At 35.8% G+C, this 22,147-nt stretch overlaps 1 protein-coding gene across 7 annotated transcripts in view; it reads left to right on the top strand.

The window, feature by feature from the left end:
• Positions 1 to 22,147, top strand: part of ANK2 (ankyrin 2) — a 673,807-nt gene that overhangs the window by 400,179 nt on the left and 251,481 nt on the right. The gene's annotated exons all lie outside the window — the stretch shown is intronic.

Genomic DNA, 22,147 nt, shown 5'->3' with positions numbered 1-22,147 from the left:
CACCATTCCCAAGCTCAGTTTGCAGCCTATAGCTCATGTCCAAATTTGCTGCATTGGGAGGAGATGCCTGAGCAGGGCAAATTTCCTTCGCTTTAACCAAGCCAAACCGCACTTCGTTTTTCTCTGGTTTTCTCAGTTATGTGTACTCAATCTCAGAGCCAGGTGCTTTATGCCTCCAAGTAACTCCCAACACTTGTCTTAGGAGAAGGAAAGGGCTGATTGATGGTTAGCAGGGTAGAGTATTTTTCTCTTCTTGTTCCTCATCTCTACTTACTAGACCTTCAGCACAGCGCCTTCTCACTGACGATATGTGTTATGTAGATCGCTGGTAGGAATAAGCCTCAGGTTTTATTTACTCCTTTTTCTTTCCCCTTCCGGAGGTGCACACTGTTCTATGTGAAACCGCACTAAGAATATTGGTGCAGTGAGCTGTGTCCTTGCATCTTTAAAATTGTAATGCATTTATTTTCTGGTTTCCATCAGTAATCTTATGATTTTCTCTCCTGGCTGTAGCAGTTAGGTGAAAAGACCAAGGTTAAATAACAGGAAGAAACGCGGATTCCCTCTACATTAAACTAGAGAATTGTCTCTTTCTGTCTTTCGAAACATTATTTTTTTTCTTTACAATAGAAATAATCTTACACCTGGGCGGAAGGGAAGTGTTCATTTAGTCAGTGGTCTGGTTCTATAAGGGAAGAAGATCTCTGTAAATGCCTTAATTAACAAAGTAGGTCACTGAATAATTTCAGAATGTGATAAACAGCATATTACATTAGCAAAGCATAAAAATAGCGGTTGGTACACAAGCTGTTGTTAAACATAACTCGGGGGTTGGGGATACACTGCAGATCAGATGCTCAATAATCCATATGTTCAGTGCTTCCCCCACCCCTCTTCATTAATAGGTATGTTTACCTTTCCATTTTGAGGATGCTATCTTTGCCTAATTTTCGGAAAGACACGTGAGGACCCACATTGAATTAAGATCTTACTATGTAGGGATTCGTCCCATTTCAGTTTTACTACTTATTTCACCACTAGTTAGTGGAAGTAACTATTATTAGGCAACATAATTAAATAAAATTAGAAGCATATTCTTGTTTTTCCTTCTGGGAGAAAACTTTAGTATTGCCTGTCTGACCTTTAGAAGGCCTTGTTTCAAGGATGCCGTAATTCTTTTTTTATAATACCTTGGCCATTTTTGTGGGAGCTGGCTTACTTCTTGACAGTTACCACAGTTCTGCTTCTAATCCTCTAAATGGAACATTGTTACATAAAACAATTTCCTGTGATCGTATCTTTTTTATCTTATATTCTCCAAAACATAGTATATTGCTTCTTGGCCAGGACTGTTCAGCATCCAGTTGTGACCTAGTAACTTTGCTTAGCTAGAGTACCACGCATACACCTAGAACATTTCTTGGTCTCGCTGTGGCTTGTTTCTGTATCTAGTTCACTTTTCCCCTTTTCTATCCGTTCTTGAAGTGGAAAGACTACATCATTAAAATGGAAAGGTGCCAATAGTTGTTGAGAATCTCCATTGTTTTAGCTGCATTGCTTTAGCTTGAATCCAGCACCGTGGCAAGATCGATGGTTAATCATGCAGTCTTATGACAGCATTATCTGATCTTCACATCCAGATAATATCATTAAGCTAGAACCAAGGAAAATTGGGGGAATAATCGCATAGCTATTATTTGTTCTTGTTCTTTTTTTTTTTTTTTTTTTTTTAAACATACCTTCTGGACCTCTTCCCTTTTATACTGCAGATGCTTGAGTTTTTACACAGCATAACAAATGCTAGCTTAGAAGAGTGACTGACATTTTTAGGTGTTTTAGATTTATTTTCAACGCCCCCCCCATAACTACTTGATCCAGTTCTAAAATTTGGTTTAAGATAAAAAAGTGTACCTCATTATTATTATTTAAGGTATGTAGAATAGTAGTTCATAAAGAAATGAAAAAAGGATAGTTGCCTATTAGTGGTACTCTGGAACACCATCTCCGGAAAGTAACCTAAAACTTATTATACTTTATTTGCTGTTGCCTTTTTATAACCATAAAGAAATGCATCAGTAGTAGTGATGATTAAATATATCACTTAAATATCCATTTGTAAAGTATCTTGCGAAAGAACTTGCTTATTTGCAAAATTCAGATGAGACCTGCCCCAATTCAGGTAATAGCCAGCTGTGGAGCTCAAAAAAAAATAAGCTGGTGTTGAAAAGATTTTTACTGAAGTAAAAATGATTGAGTATTAAATCAATTAGGCAGCTTCATATTTGGATCTCATTTTAAGATTTTTGTAAACTTGCTGTTGATTAAAAGAATCTTTGCATTATTGTTTTATACTCTGTAAAACATTTTAAGTAAGTTTTAATTATTGTAAACTTGAAACACATTGCATGCTTGGCTATAAGCCTTTTACTAAGTTGTCAGTGGCATGTTTTTTTTTAAATGACTAATTTGTATAGTAGGGGATCTAGTTTCAACCTCAGTATAAGCAGAATTTATCTTGGAATAAAATGTTCAGTCTTCTTTGAGTCTGGATAGCTAATATTTAAATATAGCGTATATTAAATATATATAGTATATGTGTCATACTATGATAGAGCTATAATAAAGCTTACCTTTAAGCAAAGGGACCAAGATTAAGATTAGTTGAAGCAAACAAACATTTTTTGCCCCAAATGGTACACTGATATTCTAGGTTTTTACAGGAATAAGAGGATATTCCTATACTAATTATTAGCTTATATGAACTGAAGTCATTTCTTTGTAAGTCCAGTCTTACACTACTTTGTAGTGTAGTCTTATTTCTACACTAGAACCTGAGACATTAGACTTGAGAAGGATGCCAAAAGGAATGATTTCTCACAGACTTGTAAGATTTAGTTGTAGGAAGTGATTTTGAGTATAATATTCTCTCCACAATCACTTTTTTTTTAATTTGGAAAAACATAATTTCAGAGAATCTGTAAAAAACAAAACAAAACAATTCCATCCTTGGAAAAAGCATATACTTAAATACCCTTCTTATTTAAATTTATGATTACCAGTTATTTTCAAATAGTAGATATGTTTTCCATTTCTCAGCATGGACAGGCCATTCTCTAATCCATTATAGTGTCTACAACATTCGCTGGAATCGTATGTCATAAAAGGCAATCTGTATGACTGGTGCTTAGCATTGTGATGTTTAAGAAGTTCTTCCTTTATTATTTTAGTTTATACTATTCAAAAAGCCAGAGTTCATGTTTTCTGTATAAATTATATGATAATAATATTTATTGAGTACCAATATGGCCCTGTATCTGGCACTTTATATACATTGTACTGTTTAATCAAGAGACAGGTCTACACATTAGGGATTATTCTCTCCATTTTGCAAATAAGGAAACTGAGACTCAGACTCATGGAAACTGCTGTATCATATGCAGCTATTATGTGGCAGAGTTGGGATTTGAATCCAGGCTCCAAAGTTCATTGGGAAAAAGAGGTGATGATTCCTTGGTCTTGTACATACACTGAATGTAGGGAATAAGTAAATAATTTAATCTGTCAATGCTTCAATTGCTTCATCTTCAGAATACCTCCCTAGTTCCTGTAAGAAGTTAAATGACATGTTTGAGAGGAAACTATGTATTTAAGTTTGTGATTCTATCATAATTGCTTCAAAATATTCCATGAGATTTCTTGGAAAATCAACTTATTAAAAGTTAACATTTGCTCCTTAAATATAGCAGTTGCGGTCAAGGATAGACTATGATATATTATCACTCTTTGTTACAATTGTATCAGGACTTCAAAATGTATTTGCATATTCACATTCACAAGCTGACACAGGAAGGTGATTTTGCAGGGGATTTACATAGAAAATGAAAGCAAACTTTTTTCCAAGTCTTTTAAATTGAATTTCATAGGAAAAGGTTCTGATCAGTTATTTGCTTTTATTTTTTCTATATATAATTTTTATCTTGAAGGGAACAAGGCTCACTGTTTTTAGGATAACCTTTGGGAACCCTCACTGACACTCCCCCCCCCCCCCCCATATTCTTGTCCACATGGTTATTAAGTTGATGACAATGAGAATACGTATTGAGTATATATAATGGACTTATCATCCAGTTGTAAGGAGACATGGAGAGATGGAGACTTTCTAAAGTTATTAATTAGTGTACTTTATTAAAATGGAAGAATGTTTTATTTGCAGTTGTGGAGATGAATATATTCTATAACTTTTTTATTGTGTTATAAGAATGAGTTTGTAAAGAAACACAATAGATAATGGCTGACTGTGGCATTTTTCTGGTGGTCTGTAGGTGAACCCTATGGTGTAGGAGGAAGGTGGATAGCCCAATCATTCTTTCTATCCTTCAGTGTTCTGCTCAGACACTCAGCAGCATGATTCCAAAGGCAAGACCAACACTGACAGCAACAATACTTAGCCAAGAACCAAGTACAAAAAGATTTCCAGGCACTAAACCAAACATAATGTGATGAAAAATACAATGACAACATGATAGTGTGATCCTTTGTATTTATTACATGCTAGATCTTTTCACATGTGGTAAATGCCAATAACACTTTTTAGGACTCACATCAAATTGTCTTTATATAACTTCTTATAACCCCTTCATCAATATGTCAGTACTTACAGAAACCACACTAACATAAGGTAGGTTGGTGATTTCTTGAGCTTTACCTGGACATTTGCTCTTCCTATGTCCTAATGTCTACTTATAAGTAAAAACTCAACAGTTTTGTTGTTGATTTCCCATTTGAGTCTAAATAAATATGTTCAGGTATATCTACTTACATGCGGAGGTTTCTATGCAATCATGATTTTTTTAAACCCCATTTTCTTCTTCCTTAACATTCCTTCTATCCCCTTTTGTAGTTCAATTCATAAACCCTATCTTGGCTAGAACAATTATCTTTATATAAGTGACTTGCACCATTAATGGTATTCTTTGCCAGTACTGTAAGTCTGAGTTTTTATTAATTTTTACTTATAAAGAACCTCTTTCAACCATTGAGTGGGTGACTACTAGCTTAGGGTTACAGCTGTCAAATTTGTGGGATTGTGGTAAAAATAGTCCCAATTATATGGCTTGAGATAAGTTTTTAAGAAGACTGTAAAAAGACAAAATCAATGTAGAAAAGCTACTATGAGTGAGTTTAATTTGTTTTGGAACCTAAAAACATATAAATGTTTTTATCTTGAACAAAACCAGGATTAATTCACTGGTGTTCTTTATTATGAAAGTTTTAATTGTATTAGTTACCTCATTTATCCATAATGATATTTATAGCACATTTTGACATCATAAAGAATACTGAAAATACTTTATAGAAGTACTGCAGGGGTCAGTGATAATATAAGGAGGTTAAGTCTACTCACATCATATTTAATAATCTTTTAGTGTTTATATTTTACATTGAGTCACACTTTTTCATTCATATTTCTCAAAATAATTTCTTCCTCACAAAGAATACACCTTTTTTTTTTTTTTCAGTGACACTACAAAGAAGGCACTTCCCAAATTTTGGAGTTCTACTTAAATTGCTAGTGGAATCATCAGTATTTAAGTGTGACCCTTTTTCCCACAGAAGTGACTTCTGATTTTAAATGTGTACAGTATTGTGGAAAATCTCATCAGAATGATTTGACTTTATCCCGGTAATAAGAAGTCAGAATCCTGGAGTAGATTGGGAAGGAAAGGGGACTGTAATCTATATATTTTTTAAGTTCTCCTGGTGATTCCTACCAGAATTGAAAGCCACTGGAATAAATATTCATATTCCCTCTGCCATCCCCTCCCACCCCAACTCTTACTCTGTCCCATCTTTGAATTTGGAACAATAAGAGACCTACTTTTAATAATCAGTATGACACTAAACTGCTACCGAGAAAAAATTTCCTGTGTCAATAGGAGGCACTCTGGCAACCTTTTGAGAGTTTAATGAGACTAAGTGGTCTATATAATAACCAATTAATTCTGGGCATAGAGAGGAGGAACCAAATGTTTAGAAGATAAGTTGTAAAGCTTCACGGTCTGTATGACCATCTCTGCCCTAATGGAGTAACCTTTAGGAATGAGTCTTGTGTTTTTCTGAGTTCTATGTTAACCAAGCTCAAAAAAAATCAGACAGTTATGTAAGTTAGGGTTTTGAAGGAAAGCCATTCAAATGTGATTTAAAAGTGATGTCTTAAATAGATTTTGCTGTTTTGAATACACTCAAGTAAATGTCCCAGGGATTTCATTGGTAACTTAGCAGTCTTGGTGTCCTCAGACCTTTAGAGATGTCAACACTTCTGGAGCTCCTCATGCAAGTCAACAACTACTTTTTGTTTCTTGTACCTGGCTTTGATAGATTTTCTGTATCTTTATTATATATATAATCCTTATATATATTTATTATATATTATTCTTTAGATATTTCCTTTTAATGTTTCTAATTCATTAACTTCTTAGTGCCAGGGTTTTTTGTTTGTTTGTTGTATGTTTCTTTTTCACGTGAATATTTGACTTTCTCACTCTCTTCCCAGTTCACCGCAGCTGTCAGGCCAGCCAGAAATGGATTTCCCCACCAGTGTGTACAGAATTCAGGAAAGGACTTTTTAGCATGTATAGTTGGAATTACTCCTTCCATTTTCCCTCACTTTTTCAGTAGCTTGCCAGGAAAAAAACCCTTTTTCTTTCCCCTTAGAACTTCACTGTAAATTCAACCTGGCCTTTCTCTAGAGATGTTCCTTTAACTCTGTATCATTACTATGCTGCTTATGTAATGGGGAACACCTCGATAGAAAACCATGTATCTTGTATTAAAGAAGAGAAGTACCAGGGTGCAACAATTATTATAAACGTATCAACCTAGTCCCCGTTTGATTGGGAGTGGTAGTGTTATTTGACATTAATAATTTTATATGAATATGTATTTCTTGGATTTTTATATATTTTGCATGAAGACCTGTTCATTACCAATTTTAACTCACTTGTTTATAGTCCTTGTCTGTAAAACAAGGCTGAAATCTAGACTGACAGTGACCTCTCTCTTTATGTAGCTCTATGCGAGTAATGGCAGTTTTCCCAAATGCCTGACTTTCAGGGGAGCTATTAAATCTCAAGGTTAAATATTTTAAAAATAATGTTAATATTACAAACATGGACTCTAAGAATCTACTTTAGCTTTATTATTAATATAGAGATAAAATATTACTTTTGCCTTTGAAATCAACTGTAGCTGTCAATACTTTCAAGATGTTAAGCACAATTAGAAGTGGATGTGAAATGTAAGAATAGACATCACAGCTACAGAGAATACACAACACAGCAGAAAGGTGTTTACTAACTTAATAAGTGCTATTTATACAAAATTATCGGATGCTTCTAAAAGCTCCATAAAAGCAGATTTAGGAGAACTGCGTTTAATTCTATCTACTGACTGCGACATTGGGTAAACAACTGATCTGACCTTAGTTTCCACATCTATAATATGACGAGGACCTGAGATCGGTTAGAATTCTTTCTGTTCCTGTATGACTGTACAGTTTTAACTGTGTCTTTCCCTCTTTTCATTTTTATACATGATTGAGATAGTTCAGTGGAATCTCCAAGGTTTTCTTTATTTAATAGAAATTTTCTTGAGTTGATACTACATCCAAGGCATAGTGCCTTCATCCAAGGGGTTCTCAGACCAGCCCGGGGTAATAGGTACTTTGACACATAACAAGAATAATATGTTATTTGGGCTATTAAGTTGGGTTGGAGATTGTTTATCTTGTATATATTATGCAATTTTTCTTTAAGAAGTCTTGTGTCAGTAAATTCTTATCTGGCAGAAGAAATAATAGAAGGGAATAGTTTCTGTTGTGGTACTTGAAATTTTCTGGAAGCTGTTAAGGCAAGATATATAAAATGAAGCATTCTTATGGATCTGTGTGGTTGGATACAGTATTTTGGATACTGATTTATTTCTCAGAAAGAAGTTTACTGCGGTTCCCTTAGATCATCCGTATGCTGATAATACCATGAATTATAAATCTATAGAGAAATATTATCATGGTGTTTTAAATCATTTTACAAAGATATAATAGTAGTCAGAATAGCTATCTTTGAAAGGCAGGATGCTATGATGAACAAGAGTCCACTGTAAACACTTCTACCCTAGCAACTCACAAACCATTCAACTGTCCAGCTCAGTGAAAATAAGACGTTGCCTGAGTTGTTCCAGGAGTACAAGTATAAACTTCCTCCTTATTTATGGTTCCTGCCTCAAACTGGGCCAGAATGCTTAATTAAACCATGTCACATCCTGAAACAACTGAAACCAATAAAGTGTAAGTGGAACAGGTTACCTGGAAACAGTAACTCCTTTGAGAAGAGAGGTCACTTAGGAAATGAGGAGCTTTTGTTCAGGGTGGTCACCTTCAAAACATGGGGCTTCAGTGTGGGCTCCGAGGGACAGGAACCAAAGACTGGGTGTGGGTGGGGGGGGAGAAAAAAAGACATCTGTGTAAGCACAAGTTGTCCTTACTGGGGAGAAGGCAGATGACAAAGGACCAAGTGGCAGATGCCAATTCTCTGAGTACAAACACTTTATCGAATTGGATAAGGGTCTTTGGTATAACATAAACTAGTCATACTCAGTCATTTAACACAAAAAGAAATATTTCAGAACTTCTGGCTTTTATGCTAGAAAACAACACTGGAAAGATAAAAGAAGAATTGGTGACAAGCTAGTATCAGAAATATTTTGCCATCGAAGGAAGCTTGATAACTGAGATGCATTTCACTTTAGTCACTGCAATTAGCCTTCCTACAAGATCCTTCTGGGTTACGTATTCCCTAGTAAGTTGTATAAGAGCTCATGAAACAATTTAGTCACTCCAGTGGTCTTTAAAATTCTATAAAACTTGATTAATCAGGAAGCTCAGATAATTATACTTTCTAGTTTTGATTGCCTTTTACACTTAAAGTCAACCAGAATCTCTTTCTTTCTCCCTCTTTCTTTTTCTTTCTTTCTCCCTCTTTCTTTTCTTTCTTTCTTTCTTTCTTTCTTTCTTTCTTTCTCTCTCTCTCTCTCTCTCTCTCTTTCTTTCTTTCTTTCTATCTTTTTCTCTTTCTTTCTTTCTTTCTTTCTTTCTTTCTTTCTTTTTCTCTTTCTTTCTCTTTCTCTCTCTCTCTTTCTCTCTCTCTCTCTCTCTCTCTCTCTCTCTCTCTCTCTCTTTCAGTTTATTTATTTAAGTAATCTCTACACCAACATGGGGCTCAAACTCACAACCCTGAGATCAAGAATTGCATGTTCCACCAGCTGAGCCAACCAGACACCCCTCCAGAAGCTCTTTCAAATTATGCTTGTTTGTTTCTCTTCTTTCTTGTGCTGGATTAAAAAAAAAATTGTCATGCTTCATGTACCATCAATCATCTTCCCTATTTTCAATGTGAATTTGATATGTACAATACATGTAATATAATTCAGGATATTTCACTTCTTTGGATCAAAGAATTATTAAATAACTACCATGAGATAAATTTTAAGTTAAGAGTGGTCAAGATTTTGGTTGAGTTAAAAATTTTTTCTCAAGAAATTTCTCTGTTAGATAGGTATTTAAGGTTAATGTCAATGGGGAAAAAGTAGAGGACAGTGCTAGCTTAAGTGTTATAGCTTTTTTATATTTATAGAAGTTGTGGATTTCAAGCTGGGCCTTGGGAAGACAGTCAAGTTTGGCTTAAGCGGAGGGAACATCTCAGAGGACACACATAGGAGTTGATGAAGGGCCTGGCATGACGACCAGAGTGGCAGGGCTGGGTAGGAGTTGGTAAATACTTGGAAATAATGCTGACCACACAGGAGAGACTTCAGGGCAAGGAAGAGGTAACTGAACTCAATAAAGAAAAAAAGAAAAAAGAAAAAGAGGAAGAAAGAAAGAAAGAAAGAAAGAAAGAAAGAAAGAAAGAAAGAAAGAAAAAAAAAAGAAACTATGGAAGGTTGTATGATAATGTAAGATTATGGGGGAGGAAATGGAGGTCATCCAGGAGACTGTAAAGTAATCTAAGAGGGATGAACAGACCTGGATTAGAAGATTTGCACGGGAAAAATCAGTGGAGAGGGAAACAGGATGGATATTAGCACCCAAGTGGGAATAGTGAAAAAAAGAGAGGTGAATAAGCACGACTTAAGATTACATATTTCAGGGGCACCTGGGTGGCTCAGTCAGTTGAGCATCTGGCTCTTGATTTCGGCTCAAGTCACGATCCCAGAGTTGTGGGATCGAGCCCCACATCAGGCTCCACAGATTATACATTTCAATGATATTTGAAAGGTGCTGGTGTCATTGGCAAAAAAGAAAAATTTCAAGTGAAATTCAGGGGGAAATAAAAATACATTACTTTATACATGGTTAATTTGAAATGTTGTCAAGATGATCTCTGTCATATTTTTTTTTAAATACTCCTTTTTTTTTTTAAACGTTTATTTATTTTTTGAGACAGAGAGAGACAGAGCATGAACGGGGGAGGATCAGGGAGAGTGAGACACAGAATCCGAAACAGGCTCCAGGCTCCGAGCTGTCAGCACGGAGCCCGACGCGGGGCTCGAACCCATGGACCACGAGATGGTGACCTGAGCCGAAGTCGGCTGTTCAACCAACTGAGCCACCCAGGCGCCCCTAAGATCTCTGTCATATTTAAATGCAGGAAATTTTTATATAAAAGGCCAAAAAATAGAAATGTTATCTATCTTTCTGATTTGGTATAATGGAAGAAGTTGTAAAATGTAGAGTCAGTGTACTGCTTAGCTCTACCACATTCTGGTAATCTGATCCTTAAATTGGTTTGCTTTTCTGCAAATCTGGGTTAGTAATAGTTAACTCTAATAATTAACAACATATATATCATAGAGGAGGTGTAAGGACTAAAATGAAACAATGTTTTGAAATCACTATGCACATGATATTATTCATTATTATATTACTAGATTTACTTGCTTTTTATGCAGGAAGAGCAAAGGAAATATACTTGCCACTGAAAGGATTAAAAATGTTCATGTGAGCATCAGTATAATGTGCTCTGTCCCCTGAGAGCCCCTGGCAGCAATGATGCCTCGGTAGCAATGAGTATATGTAGCCCAGATTTTTTCTAAATGCCATTTTCCAATGGAAGGAACCAGTACTTCTTGGGCAAATGGCTGATTCAAGTAAGGAAGTGTTCAAAAAGTGATGGGGCATGTCAACTTGCAGGAGCTTCCAGTGACCTACTATAGAGAAATTGGAGCAACAAAATAAATAATGGAAGTAAGGAATTATAACTCACAGAATAAATCCCTATGAGTTCGTACTACCAGAAATAAATAATTGAATAAATGAATAAATAAGTAAGCAAGAAGGGAAAGCTTTTTCTTCTAGTAGAATTCCACTTAACACATTTGTAAGAAATCATGTAAATTATAAATAATACAAAGGTCAGCAGTTTAGCCTATTTGATAGTTCAAACTATCAAAAGTTCCATAGTGAATTGTTTTTAACTACAGAATTCAGTAAGAATTAGCTGACTGTGTCTAAGGCATCACAGAAGGAGGAATTTAAGAGACACAGTTACCTTGTGGAGTTTAGAACAGCTTTTGCTCTCTCTTGAACTCCCAGATACATTCAGAAAAAGAAATTGTGTTGATATTTATTAATGATTTATTTTAAAGACATAATGAAATTATAAATGCAAAACAGAATTTTTTGTTTTTTAAATATACTTTTGCAGGTTTTTACATAAATTAATATTTTCTTTATTTTTAAGTTTATTGATTTATGAGAGAGAGAGGGACAGCATGAGTGGGGGAGGGGCAGAGAGAGAGGAAAACAGAATCCCAAGACGGCTCCAGGCTCTGAGCTATTAGCACAGAGCCCAACGCGGGGCTTGAACTCACATACCATGAGATCATGACCTGAGCAGAAGTCAGATGCTTAACTGACTGAGCCACCCAGCTGCCCCTACATCAATTAATATTTAAGGAAATGGTACATGTAAAGAACTTCTGGATAGTATTGAATGATATAACCAAATTACCAGCATAGTATTTTGTTTATGATTGTTGTTTTTTGTTTTGTTTTTTTTTTCCAAATAGCTGCACTTGGTTTTTACGAATCACATGTCTTCTTATATTGAACATGGCACTCTTGACATGGCTGATGTCAGCACTGATGCAGTGCTTTTCTAATTTTTCCATTTTATTCCTGAATTCTTTCTGGGTAAAATGGTTATTTAAAAGATCGTTTTTCTGGTAATGGGTAGAAGTATTTTTATTTATTTATTTACTGGTGATATTATATACATAATGTATATAATAACATTGGCAACTGACATTTGTTGAGCACTTTTCATCTTCTTACCAGTCTGGAAGATTTCATTTTATTTAGTTTGAGTAACTCAGATAATCATCTTACTTCTCTGCTTCTTCTTTTTTTTTTTTGTTTTAATGTTTATTTTTGAGAGCAAGTGAGCACCAGTGGGGGAGGGGCAGGGAAAGACGGGGACAGGCCATCTGAAGCAGGCTCTGCACTGATAGCAGAGAGCCCAGTGTGGGGCTGGAACTCAGGAACAGGGAGATCATGGCCTGAGTTGAAGTCAGCCACTCAACTGACTAAGCAAGCCACCCAGGTGCCCCGTCTGCCTCTTTTTTGTAACTGACACACCATGAGTCTGTACGGGAATCTGTGCGATGTGCTGCTTCTATTGCAGTGGTGATAATGCATGACTGAGTTATCCTTTTCACTTTGGCCATGAGAATTAACTTTCTCTTTTATTTACAAAACTTGATTCTCTAATAATTTTCATGAGCAGGCTGCTGCTCTCCATATACAGATAATATTCTCACAACTAATGAATCACTCCCTGGTCTCTTGGAAAAGTGCACTCCATTTCTCATTTTAATTAACTTTGCTACTGCATGGCCAAACTCAATAAAATTTTTCCTTCTGTTTTCTCTGCCTTTAGTAATTCACTTGCTTATCTTAATTGAGCTTGGTAAAATATTTAGATATGTAATGTTGGTTCCCTCTTGACACTAAATTCTTAGTTATAACCAAGTGTATAATGATACTGTAAGTTGAGCATATATTTTAAGTACTATAGAGCACTTGACCACCGATTAGAGAAAACACAAGTACTTCTATTAACGTTACATACATGTTCTCTTTACCTAAATGTGTTTACCTTAGGAGGATTTTAGGTTCTTTTTCTAAGCCTATGTACTTGGAAGTTTTAATACATGAGATGAGAATAATATCCTACCTGGGGCAGCCTAATGCCCTGGTGTCACAGTATTTGACCAGCTTGCTGTGCCCATAATGAGCACTGATTTTCTTCTTATATCATGTCACATTGCCTTAGACACAGCAAATACGCACTGATTCTAAACATCGAATTATTGGGGCACCTAGGTGGCACAGTTGGTCGAGCATCCGACTCTTTTTTTTTTCTTTTTAGTTACGAAAGTATTTATTTATAATGAGAAAAAGAATCACAATGAATTACACATTTTAAAAGTAATAAATACCACATACCATGAAATCCAGATAAATAATATGATATTTTTATTAATTAATGGCCTGAATCACTTTTTTTTTTTTTTTTTTACTTTACATCCACATCAGTTAGCATATAGTGCAACAATGATTTCAGGGGTAGATTCCTTAATGCCCCTTACCAATTTAGCCCATTCCACCTCCCACAACCCTTCCAGTAACCCTCTGTTTGTTCTCCATATTTAAGAGTCTCTTATGTTTTATCCCCCTCCCTATTTTTATATTATTTTTGCTTCCCTTCCCTTGTGTTCATCTGTTCTGTGTCTTAAAGTCCTCATATGGGTGAGGTTATATGATATTTGTCTTTCTCTGACTGACTAATGTCACTTAGCATAATACCCTCTAGTTCCATCCATGTAGCTGCAAATGGCAAGATTTCATTCTTTTTGATTGCCGAGTAATACTCCATGGTGTGTGTGTATATGTGTGTGTGTGTGTGTGTGTGTGTGTGTGTGTATATATATATATATACCACATCTTCTATATCCATTAACCCATTGATGGACATTTGGGCTCTTTCCATACTTTGGCTATTGTCGATAGTGTTGCTATAAACATTGGGTGAGCATCCGACTCTTTATTTCAGCTCACATCATGATCCCAAGGTCATGGAATTGAGCCCTATATTAGACTCTGCACTGAGCATGGAGCCTGCTTGAGAGTCTCTCTCTCTCCCTCTGCCCCTCTCCCCTGCTGGTGTTCTCTCTCTCTCTCTCTCTCTCTCTCTCTCTCTCTCTCTCTCAAATAAAAAATAAATAAATAAAATAAACATCAAATTACTATTTTTGTGTCCTAAACTCAAATTTGTCATAGGTTAGTGTTCTGAATCAAACCCTGAGGACAAGGTTATTTGGGTAAGTTGGAGATTGTATCAAGCATGAGCACATATTACAGAATGAAACATAACCAGAGCTTTTAACATTTTGTGATCAACTATTCTCAGTCACATATATTAACAAGGAAATTCAAGACATTACAAAAGAGGGGACAAAAATTTTTCTGAAATGTATTTTTTTAATTAAAAAAAATTTAAATTTATTTATTTATTTTGTGAGAGACTGAGACAGAGTGAATGGGGGAGGATCAGAGAGAGAGGTAGAGAGAGAGAATCCCAAGCAGGCTCTGAGCTGTCAGCACAGAGCCTGATGCAGTGCTGGAACTCACAAACCGTGAGATCATGACCTGAGCCGAAGTGAGAGTCAGACAGTTAACCGACTGAGCCACCCGGGTGCCCCTGGAGAAATATTTTTCATCTTCTTTGGTACAAGTAATATTTAAATGTTAATTCCCTGTGTTTCCATCTTAAAGTCACACTAATGTTTAAAAACTATTAAACACCCTTTTAATTGTTTTATAAACTATTAACTTTACTATTTTCAGTACAAATTTTCTCACCTTTGTGGGACTTGAAACGTTCCTCTGGAGTACATGAAATTTACCACATCAAGCTGGCATGACCCTCTCAATACCCTATTTGCACTCTTTCTCTCCTAACCTTGATTCTTGTTCACACTCAGTACATATTATTGGCATGTTTAGCTGCCCTAAAGCAGGGCTAAACTCCGGAACTTTCCTTATTCTCTTCCTGCTTTGTTTTGATGTCACTCAAGCTCCTGGGTCGAGGTGCCTACAGGCCAGTGACTCAAGTATATAGGTTATCTAGATATAAGTTACATTGCTGAAATCTAGGTTCCATTTCTTCTAAGATGTATCAGTGCTCCATTGATTTATAAAACTTTTGAAGGACCCCTCCTCTGATATATATAGGTTTCTCCCATTTGAAAGCTGCTAAAAGGCATGCATGTCATTGTAATCCAAAAGGACTAAAACACAAGGAATTGAAGTGTGATGCTCATTTAGACGTTAAAGGCTGGGTACGTGGTTGTGCCCACGTCAGGGTAGTTTCCAGACTCTCAAGCGGAGACAAACCTGTATGTAGAGCACGCCACCAAAGACACTTCAGTTACAACAAACAGTATATCGTAACTGACTTTAAAACCTTCTAACAGTCCTGCACACTAAAGCACAGCGGAGTTAAATGGGAGCTCTGTGATTCCACATATCCTAAAGAAGCAGTTTTTCTCTGTGTGAAACCACATGCATTTTCATGGACGATTCAGGGATAAAAACACATCTGGGCAAGACACAAGAGTGGAATGTATAGACAAAAGCTTTAAGGGTTCAAAGGCTTTTTCTTTTTTTCCCTTCTCTTTCCTCTTTGAGCTCAAGTATCATTGAATGCCATGGAGTAAATGAGGTCAAGAATTTGACCTAACAGACTAACAAAGTTGATTAGGAAAATGTCTCTACCATATAAAAGAAAAAATAGAATACTATCCTGAAATGTCAAAACTATCAGACCCTAAACTCTGATACAACTTGATTAGAGTTTTTTTTCCTAATTAACTCATTTCAAAGTAGGTTCTTATTTGAGAACATCTATGGTTGGAATTCCGTTGTTCTTAAGGTATGATGTGTATGTATATGTGTACATATGCATGTGTATACAAATATGTCTATGTTTCTCAAAGTTTTACTTTTATATGTGTTTTATCTCTCTCTGCTCTTTTTTCCTCTGAGTTTTCAATAAATTGAAGTTACAGTGTTGTAGTTTTACTATAGTAGGTACTCAAATGTACTTCAGGGATTGATCATTTTAACAAGCTTTATCAAAGGGATGGATCCTTTTCATAAGCATGTGAAATTGAAAACAAATTTTGTAAGTTAAACAGTATTGAAATTTAAAGTATAGAGTCATTCCACAGAGCAGCGTTGTACTTTGCAAGTATATCGTGAGGTATGGTAGTCGTGTCTCAACCAGACTCGGCCCATGAGGGCTTTTGGGATCTGGCTTTAGAATAGATCTAGCTGCAGACACTGGGCCCAGCAGACTATGATCAAAGATGGGATCATGTGTCACTAAGATAAATAAAAATATTTCTGACATATCAAGGAACAAAGCAAACTGGATAGGGAGAGCCTCTTAAGAGTTGTAATGTGGTTTATATAACAAAAAGGTCTTTCATGATAAGAAATGCAAAGAAGCAGGACAGAATGGTTAGAACTATCAAGTACTCAAACCATCTGTAATACCTGTATCTCTAACAATCAAAATAGTATCAACGAAGATGTCTAAGTCCTAGATGTTTTCAACAGGAATCTCTTAGAAGAGTGGGGGACAGATGAAGTCAGTTTCACAGATCCAAAATTCAAATGGTTAATATGAAGTCTGTTTATCAAATTGCAGAGGAAGGTCTAAAATTTCCTGGAAGTTAATTTTTTTCACTGGACTGCGGAACAAACCCAAGGACATAAATATATAGCAAACTGGACAAGGAGGACTACTGAGGTACTATTGGCTACAGAGACAAAACATAGCACATAAAGAGGTTTAAATGCCATTTCTGCTCTGCTGAACAATGAGATCAGGGGTCTGTATGATACCTTTATAACATAGAAAGAGCCATCTTCCATTATGTTAGTGTGGGATATTAACAAACTGAACCGTATCAGATTATAAAACAAAGAGAAAGTAATACCTTATCAGAGATCATTTTTAACGTTTGTTCCCCAAAGCAGCTAAAATTGAATGTTACCAAAATAGAAACAACATATTTCAGTAAAATTGACATTTTAAAATGTCAGCGGTTAATGGAAGCTACTTTCACTCTTACTGATGATTCTTTTTTTGGAAGAATTTAGTATAAAATTAAGTTGTCGTGACATACTTCTTGATCAACCAAATATAACATGACCTATGTGTTTAGTAAAATTTGACAAAATTTGGGTAGAATCTTGCCATAAAGTTTAATGAATTATCAAAATATGAAGTCAGAAATAAATGTTATTGCCTTAGGGATTTAGAAGCTGGGAATCCTTACTTTGTTTATTTTTATTTTTTTAATGTTTGTACATTTATTTTTAGAGAGGGAGAGTAGGACATGGGCAGACAGAGAAGGAGAGAGAGAAAATCCCAAGCAGGCTCCACACTGTCAGTGCAGAGCCTGACGTAGGGAGGGGCTTAAATTGATTTCCATGAACCGTGAGATCATGACCTGAGCCAAAAATAAGAGTTAGATGCTTAACTGACTGAGATACCCAGGTGTCCCTGGAAATTCTAATTGTAAACATTAGAATGTCATAAAAAAGAAGGCAAGATTTTAAATTTTTATGGTGCTCCTTTCTTCAAGATGCACCTTTATTGCAGTTAACATACATCTAAATTACTGATATCTAACAGTGGAAAAATTGGGGAGTTCCACCTGCCCCCTTGAATTGGTTGTTTATCATGAACAAAAGTAGGAAACGCATGTCTTTTCTATGACTACTTGCTATAGGCTGATAACTGTAAGGTATTTTCCTATGAATTTGTTATATTATTGGTTGTTGTCTACAGAGGTTAGTGTTTGTGTTGAAAGCAAAACATGTTAGAAGGAAAGGTATATATGAATAAATAAAGAGAGACAGTGGAGAGAAGGAGAAAGAATTGAGTGTCATAGGTAAGAAGCAATGTCAGAGAAGGTCATGGCCAAAAAGAAGTGAGGTCTGTGCAGAGGATTAGTTGTGACTGTAAGGGTAGGGAACTATGGATAACCCATCATCCTCAATAAAAAAGAATGAGATAACACAGAGCAACTCTATGGGTGGAAAGAATGGAATGAATAGAGGTTTCCAGGGCATATAATACCTTAGAGGCCCACGATGGCCAAGCCATGGAGTAATCGGGGGGAGGGGGGCGGTGTGTATGTGTGTGTGATAGACATTCATTGTAAGAGTAATCTATTTGTCCCTCTAGAGAACAACTGGAGTGTTTCTCTGGCATCAACAGTGATTACTCTGCATAGGCTTTAGGCATGGCTGGAATATCCAGTGTGATTAATAGTCTTATCCTTACTTAATAAACCATCTTCTGGTTTGTGGCCACTATTGCTCTTATAGCCATTTGCATAATTGTTCCTCTTTTCATTCCTGCTTATATTCAAATGATTACCAGTAGGTTCAGTACCTCGACCACTTCATGACAAAATCAAACATCTGAAAAAATAATCTAACAAGAGCTGACAGAATGGTAATGCGAACAAACAAAGGAGCATTTACTGGCAATTGAATAGATTGCTACAGATTGCCATTCCCAGAGATTTACTGAAGAATGTATGTGTACATCAGAAATACTGCCCATTTGCCTCTTTTTATTTAAATGACATGTTCCAGCCTGGCATAGAGTGCCAAATAAATATTTATGGGATAAATGAAATGAATGTTTGTGAAAACCAATTGCATTTTAAATGTGTCAAGAAAGATTTTTTTTATTGTTTATGTATTCAGTAATCAATTATGAGTGTCTGCTCTATTAGAGACATTGTCAGAAGTCCTAGGAACAAACAGACAAATAAAATATAGTGTCTGTCCACCATGAGCTCATAGTCTAGTGAGGAAGACAAGCATGTAAAAAGATGATTACAGTGCAGGGTAGCTATCGCTGTGATGACTCTGTGTTCACAACAGGCCCTCAGTCTTCTGTTGGCCAGGCAGGGAGGGTTCCAAGAGAAGTCTTGTAAATACAGTGGGAGGGAGGGAGGTGATACGCGTGGAGGATTCCTTGTTTATAAAAGTCCAAAAGAAATTACAAGAGAAAAGGCAAAGATAAGATAGGGGAGCGGGGCCACATCATTCAGGACTCTGTAGAGCACATTCAAGGTTTTGTCTTTTATCGTGGAAATTATAGGAAGTGCCCTGAACAGCTGTGAGCTTCAGAAAGCTCACTCCAGCTATTGTGTGGGAAATGGATTTGGAATAGAGCAAGGCCAGAAGCAGGAAAATATTCAGGGGAGAGTTCTAGTAATTCAGTCAGGAAATGATGAATTCCTGACCTAAAGTAGTGACTAAGAGATGGAAAAATGCAGACTCTTTAGACCTAAATGTATGGGAAAAGGAATGTCAAAAACATCAACATTTCTAGCCTGAGCAGCAGAGAGTATAGGGTGCTGGTCAGTTGAGCCAGAGGAGGCAGGGCCAGGAACAGGTTTGAGGAGAACACATACTTAGGGGAGAGATTCTTTATTGACTTAGGAAAGCCCTGAGAATATTTAAATACTAGCTCTAAAGAGCTAATAGAAAGGAAAAACATTTTTATTAGAAATATTTTTAATAAGTGCTCTTAAAGCAAAAACTCTTCTTAGGTTTGAGAGACAGATCTGCATTTTCTTATATTTACAATCTTTCCTTCCTTCCTTCCTTCCCTCCTTCCCTTCTTCCCTCTTTTATTTCTTTCTTATTGTCCTGAAGAGTAGGTAAATTATATGCTGACCTCATAGGATGATTTATAAACTTATGACTCTAAAGATTTAACACATACAAATATTAGCGGAAGAGTCTATTTGCTGTAGCTCATTATTACACAGATTGGAATACTAAAGTTCAGATTGGTGACTGGCAGTGCTCTGCCCAGTGTTTGTTCCTTAACGACATATGGCCAACAACATTGTAGCTCAGAGGACATAAGACCACAATGGCACAGTTTTAGGAGAATTGAATTAATGATATTGATTTTATAATATTTTTAGTTTTAGTTTTCCCAGGGTTTTGATTGCCTATAAAATTATTCTCTCTTCCAAAAAAAAAAAGTAGGATATAATTAAAAACTTTACCCCAAAATTTCCCATTATCCAGGGGAACAAATGATATATAATCAAGATATTTATTCTAGTATGAATAGTAGGTAAAGGATTATAAACTATTATTTATACTTTAAGGTACATGGAATAAGTTTGCTCAAGAGAGATCTTGAAATAGAACCCAAATTAAATATCAGTTGGACAATGAAATTCAGATTCTTTTTGGTGCTCTAAGTTTTCTCAGCCTTTGAAATAAATTGAATTTAGTCAATCATTCTGTAATTGTTAATTTAATTCTTGATTAAATGCATACTCAACATGTAATTTAAAAAATTAATAATAATGTATTTTATAATCACTGAAACTTCTTGACTTAGTATTTTAATGTATAGTATAAGGAAATCAGTTACCATCCTCATAACAAGTCAGGTTTAATTGGTAATTTTGATAAATACTTAAATCTGCCCCAGTTTGAACTAATATTAAAAATTTAGTTTGAACTTGAGTTTGTTCTTAATTGATCAGTTCCTGGCTATAGCCTGGCAGTGTATTTTAAATGTCTATGTCTCCTGTCTAATTTCAAAGAGTGTATGTGCACGTGTGTGTGTGTGTGTGTGTGTGTGTGTGTGTGTGTGTTTGCGTGTGCACGTGCATTTATTTTGTTGGGAAGTTACTATTTTAAAATACTTTGAGAGAAATAGATTAAAACATTTGAGTGTATGATTACATTGAACTGGGCTCTGCTTTAAATTGAAGAGACTTTTTCAGTAATGGCAAATGTATCAAAACATTTAAGCTTCATATTGCATGTCATAACCCAAAAAATTTATGAAAAGTTGCTATTTCTCTAGAACCTCTAGGGTTCTCTAACTGAGAATATGTGTATGTAAAATAATGCCTGTGAACCATCAAAGGAAAACTGTCCATATAGGAAGTGAAATGAGACTTGAGAGATATGGAAAGGATAAATGAACTTTTATTTGCTAATCTCAGCCATGGAAAATTTATTTGAGCTTAGTGGTGGGGTTTCTTATATACTTAACAATAGTAAGACATTATTTGAAGAGGTTGATTATAAATTCTTGCTAGGATAGCACTCCCGTTTATCTTGTTCTAATTAATGATCAAGCATGGTGTGTAACTACCATGGCATGTGAGAGACCATTTTCATAGATAGGTCTAGACAACTGTGGCATGCATCATATAGAGTATAACCGGTCAGCTTGTGAAGAGTTACATCCTCTAAGAACATTGTTCCTCTAGGCACTAGACTTTACCCCATTCAGTGATCAACACTTGTGCTGTGCACCATTCATTCATCTTAAAATCCCCTTAACAGAGTCCTTTTCAGATTACCTCTATCCACTGTCTCCCTAGTTTACAGATGGAAACTTACAAGAAATGTTAATAAACTAAAATACTGACTTAGGTTTCAGAAAGTAACTATTAAAGCCTGATTGCAATGGAGCCCCCTTCCTGCTTTTTTATTTTCATCCTTGACTCTTTCTACAAATAAAGCCTTGGGAGAGCCCCTGCGTTAGTAGTTATCCATTTTCTGAGTATTATGTGAATATGTATTTTTCTTCAGAAAAAGTAGGAGTGCACAATGGCTAAATTGTTTTATGTTGTGTTTCAAAATGCTGTCCAATATGACAGCACGTCACGAACTAGTCACGTGGCACTTTAGGCTTGTTTTGGACACACTACACTTCTTGGCTCATAGTGTCTTTAATGTCAGTTACCGACACTTATTGAGTGCCCACTTTGTGCCGGGCATTGTGTGGAGTAGCCTTTAGAAAACTTCTCAAGTTGTTAGCACTGTTTACTAAAGAATGTCCTCCTTTATGTACTAGGAGTCAAGAGGCAGCAGTTTGGAATGAAAATAATAGCTGGGAGGAATGTAAAATTAAATTGGTTAATTGATGTTTGTGGGCACATAAATAGCTTGGCA

This window comes from Puma concolor, chromosome B1, assembly GCF_028749965.1.
Source record: "Puma concolor isolate L17-30 chromosome B1, mPumCon1.1.hap2, whole genome shotgun sequence".
Lineage (NCBI taxonomy): Eukaryota > Metazoa > Chordata > Mammalia > Carnivora > Felidae > Puma > Puma concolor.
Note: the sequence above shows the minus strand (reverse complement) of the source record. Positions and strands in the feature narration are given on the sequence as shown.